Consider the following 5,290-nt stretch of genomic DNA (forward strand, 5'->3'; position numbering starts at 1 on the left):
TTCCTTTTTCTCTGATTCTGGAGGTAAAAGGTCAAGAGTTCTACATGCTTCTGGTTATTTATGGCCTTTTATTTACCTTTTGTAAGGAAGAGTTTGGTAATTGTGAATGGATCAGAAGTAATGCATCTTAGTGGACTCTCTTCCAGCCTTCCTCCTTACCTGTACAAACATGATGCAGTACTCTTCCTCTTTCTCTAACCCTGTGCTTTCTTCATCACTACTGCACACCTAACCAGGCTTTACACAGCACAGTCAGCCTAATTAAACATTTTATGTTAACTGTCAGCTGTCACTAGATCTTTATTCATTTGCACCTATTTAAAACTATTGGTCGTGAAGCATGCCTCTCTCTCTCTCACACACACACACACACACACACACACACACACACACACACACACGCGCGCGCATGCACGCACACACACACACACACACACACGCACGCACACACACACACACACTCTCACAGAGGTGTAGTCAGCAAATTCCATTTTGTACTTACAAATGCTTATTGCGCCCTCAACCACCTAGCATTAACAACAACAAAAAAGTTACATCACTAAAGTTGCTATCCCCCCCCCACACACACACACCCTTCAAGCACTTGATGTGTAACCTTTTCAACTTCTCAGTCAGTTTGTGAAAACATATTAAAGGTATTGTTAAATTTGCAATCCTCTCTGTAAGCAAATTATATAAATGTTGTTATATGCATTCATTTAGGTGGTTATTGACATAGCATGGCTTGATAACGCCTCATTTTTTTCATACTGATGCATACAGAAAAATGTACTCTAAAGAGTACAAAGAGTATGCCAGGCTACACCCTCACCCTTGAACACACACTTACAAACATCTGCACCTAGTGAACAGCTCTGTGGTGCTGAACAACTGTGCTGTCTTCCTTGTCAAATCCCTATCTAAGCCTACTCCACTAGCTTTACTTCTAATTAAATCTCACAGAAAATTCACACGACTCTTCATCTGCCAGTAAGTTATAAACATATAACTGTGAATGCTAGGAGGCTAAGCACCTCCCCCCCCCCTCCGTCCATAGCTGAAAACCTCTTAGAGCAAAAAATCTGGACAAAGCCATAGAAATATGGGGGGGGGGCAAAGGCCCACAAATAGGGACAATTTTTAAATATCTTACAAACTTAAAAAGTTAATAGAATAACAGGTTTTGCATTTGCATGAATTTTCTGAAGGATATGAAGTCTGAATTTTATATGTCTGTCATTATTTTCTGACTTCAATCCTCAATGACTTGGCAATGATTTGCCAGAAAAAACACACTTTTATGAGTAACATGCCAAAAATATGAGGCAAAAATCTGGACATTCCGTGCAAATCTGTACAGTTGAGAGGTAAAGAAAATCAATTGCAGCCACTTTTCCATCCTTAGGTACATGACTGTATGAAAAGTGCATTTACATTATGAGCTCAATTGCCACTGTCAGCCATTGAAGAGAAGGCACTCAGACTGTGAAGTTGGTCAACGTAAAATAGTTGTGCCATGGTGGAGTCCTCTATTCGTTTTCTAATCAAGCAGTTGAACCTGCCTGTTTAAATAGCATTTCGTATCTTTCAATTTCGTTAATACAACCTTATACGCTTAGTTTTGCTGGAGTCTCCAAAATTCTAAAGCCAGAACTAGTTCTATGTTATTCAAACATTTATTTAAGACAGGCCATAAGCAATACGATACTGGAAGACAAGAAGACTGCGAGTTCTGTTCCTCCTCCAGATAATTGGATTGCTGAGAATTCAGTGCAGCGTCAGGGGATTCTATACTCCAGAATGTGTTGTTCTCTGGACACGAAGTTAAACTGTGGCCACATCTGCTTGAGATGGTGGTAGGGCAAGTGGATGTAAACCCTCCCAAAATATGTATCATAAAGATAAGGAGAATTTTCCTGGATGCCCTAACCAAATTGCAACTATTAGTAAAAATATCATGTTGACTCTTCCCTGAAAATAGGCTACTAACCTAGTGAGACTAATCCTGTCAACAGTAAATAAATATGTAATACAAATAAAATACAATTCAACAAGGACGAACAACGCCAACATTAACTACTAAGTCAAAAGCGGTGGCATATGCACAATTTGTGAATTAAATATATTTAACTGATAAAAATGCCATTGTGAATACACTTTAAGCTGCCAATCTCCTAAGGATAAATACATTCCATGGGGAGAATCCAGATAAGTGTGGCACTAAAAAAGCATGATATACAGAGGGCTAGTTATGTGAGTCATACAATACCGGAACGGTAGAGGTGCGAGAAATCCTTTTCGAAAGAAACGAAGTGCCTAACATTCTTAAAGAACTGCCGACATTTCATAAAAAAAAGCCAGAGGTCAAGCCAACATGTACTAGATTGACTGGGGGCAAGTCTCTTCACTTTAGAGTGATGGACGTCCTTAGGGCTGTCACTTTTTTCTGAAGCCCAGAATGGGACTTCTCCTACTGATCTACGAGACAGCAGGTCAGATATAAGCTATGCTGGACCGTAAACAGCCTGGACGGAACAGTAAATCGGAGTTAAACAGTGCACAGAGGCTATTAAACAACTTCTTCAGAGTTGTCAGCTGTGTTATTAACACTTTTGTTGACTATGCTAGTGCTAGCATGCTCTTATTCCCACAACATTTCAGTATGATTTAAGATCTTGTGTTGGGAAGTGTGCACGCACTTTATAGCCTGTTTCATGACGTTGACTGGCCATATAAAGCACTGAGTAAATTGCTTGAATACCAAAGAGATAGGAAATACCCCGATGCTGTACATCAGTGCTCCCTCTGGGTCATTGCACTATTACGCTGATGGAATGGCAGGGGAATGCACTGTCCTGTCCATTGGAAGCAGGTTAATCTGTTATCTACTCCTTTTTGTTTCACACACACAAAGCCTCGTCTTCGAACCAACGGACAGCTCCGTGGTGCTGAAAGATGCTCACACCAGCAGTCCGACTGTTCGAGTGCTGAACTAATACCAGTTTGTATATGAGGTTAATATTAAGATAAAACACATAACATTCTCTCAAACTGTTGGGTGTGGGGCTGACAGGTGTAAGGGTAATGATTTCTTCCCGTTTGTTATCTATTTATGTACATACTTTTCAACTGTCCAGGTTTTTGCTTCCTATTTTTCGTCTGTTTTACATAAAATATGTGGTTTTCTGGCAAACCACTGGGGATTGAAGTCGCTAAATAATTACATGCATTTGAGTTTCACACTTGTTTCACGCTTCATATCCTTCAGAAAATGTATTCTAGCACAAATACAAGTATCCTAGCGACGTTATGCACTTATAAGAGTAATATTTAAAATGTGTCCCTATTTTTGGGCCTTTGACCCCCCCCCCCCCAATTAGTTCAGGCTTTTTACCCAGATTGTTTGCACTAAGAGGTTGACAGGTATGTTTATGTAGTTGTTTGTTACTAAGTTAATCAGCGAAAGGTGAGGCTCTCATGGTTTCTCTCTGCTGACTAAAATGTATTTGTCGTTTGTTACCAAGTCAAGAAGCTTTGACTTGCAGAACATAGTTTTGCAAACAGATGTATTCCCCAAAAATATCTTTCTCGCGGCACTGTTATATAAACTGATTTTTCCCTTACCATTATCTTTGTGTGTCAGGATTTCCGATTTCTTACCTTTTCTTTTAAGGGACGAAATATCGTATTTCTTACAGTATACATTTTGTCAGCTTGAGACTCAACTATTGGTTGAAAGTCACCTGGCAAAAATCTTGTTCAAAATGCACTTCTTGTTATATCATAAAACTCCGCTTGCAAGGGCTAACATTAAAGTTACAAAAAAAAAAAAAAAAAAAAATCGGCTGCTGGAACATGACCCCCCCCACACACACCCGAGCCGATCCCACTTTACATCCTGTTAGATTCACAAAGCATCAATTAGCAAGCATATATGGGCAACAACCCTTGCTCAAAAACAGATTTCTTTTTTCTTAAATAGTAGCTGATGCAGTCAGCTAATTTACCTTCCCAGACTTTTTCATAGAGTTTTCAGCTTTAACAGTAAGGTTTTAATTCGGGCCACTATACCAAGAAAGGTACACATTACAATGGACAGTAGAGAATTCTCAAAGTCGAATAATTGGCAGTTTTGACCATTGGCCTTCCCTATACCACGCTGTCTTTGCCAGAACAGAAGTTGCGTGTTCTGAGCAGAAACTGATACACGCCACTGCAACACTTTCATACCACGGGAACGGGGAAATTAAAGTGCACACCTTACCTTTGAAATGTGATTGTTCAGCTTTCTTTGTCTTCTTGATGGACTCCAATAAACTGTTTAACTCCACTGCATGCAGCAGCTGAGACTCCCGAGTAAGGGGATAATTCTTGTTGGCACTGGAGTACAAGACTTCTGCTTCATATAGCATGTGTAAACACACGTCACCGTCCAGCTGCACCGGGCTCTTGCAGAGATGTAGCTCAATGAATGGCACACGGCGAACTGGGGGGTTTGCTGACGCTGGCACTCAGCCTTAAAGGGTTCCCCTTAACACTGGGCAAATTACTGTTGTCAAGGTCCTGCCTACAAGTACCGCGGCATTGGCACTTGTGTGCATTATGTTATTGTTTATTATTTTTTACAGGACAGCAGCAATCATAATCATACTTTTTGCACCGCAGCAATAATACTTTGGGGGGCGAGGGGGGGGGGGGTTGGATTTTGGTGTAATGTAAAATAAAAAAAAAATAAAAAATATAACGGGAAATATCCTGACAAGAGTATCACGTTTCGTAGTGTCTTCCAATATCGGTTAATTAGCATGAACTTTAAACAGATTACTGCTCTGGAAAGACTGATAAATCATTGCAAACTGAAATTAGTAATGTGCTTCCCCAGCGTTTAGTCATTGTTTCTCTTACAATAACACTATTTATTAATTTATTGTTTCACTGACTGGGTGGTGTGGAAGGGGCTTGCTCATCTGCATACTAATTAGTCTGAGCTCTCTGCCAAATTCCCACTGACAACAGTAGAATGTTTCTTGTCCTGTTCCAGTACAACCTGTTTATTTATGATGGCCTCATTGCTTTATTTATTCTGTCAACAGTGACTTTGCCATCTTCTGGTTTCTCTTGATTTATCCCAGCTATACCTGTAGCATTATCATCTTCATCGAGCAATGCATCCAACAGCAGAGCTGTGTACTAACTTATGTGGAGCCCCTAAGTGTTGAGATATTGCTTAAAGGTGGGTTTGAGAACTAAGGAAAAATAAAACCTATAATCTTTCAATGGACTTTGCAAA

General features: G+C 40.0%; 1 protein-coding gene across 1 annotated transcript in view; it reads right to left on the reverse strand.

Moving 5' to 3' along the window:
• LOC122816494 (glucagon receptor-like) overlaps positions 1-4,455 on the reverse strand; it is a 2,063,211-nt gene extending 2,058,756 nt beyond the window's left edge. Inside the window, exon 1 of the mRNA XM_044089325.1 lies at positions 4,265-4,455. The gene's annotated coding sequence lies outside the window, so the exon portion shown is untranslated. The remainder of the gene's footprint in view (positions 1-4,264) is intronic.
• Positions 4,456-5,290: the final 835 nt, after the last annotated feature.

Source organism: Protopterus annectens, chromosome 12.part0 (assembly GCF_019279795.1).
Source record: "Protopterus annectens isolate FY-2018-M chromosome 12.part0, PAN1.0, whole genome shotgun sequence".
NCBI classification, from domain to species: Eukaryota; Metazoa; Chordata; order Ceratodontiformes; family Protopteridae; genus Protopterus; species Protopterus annectens.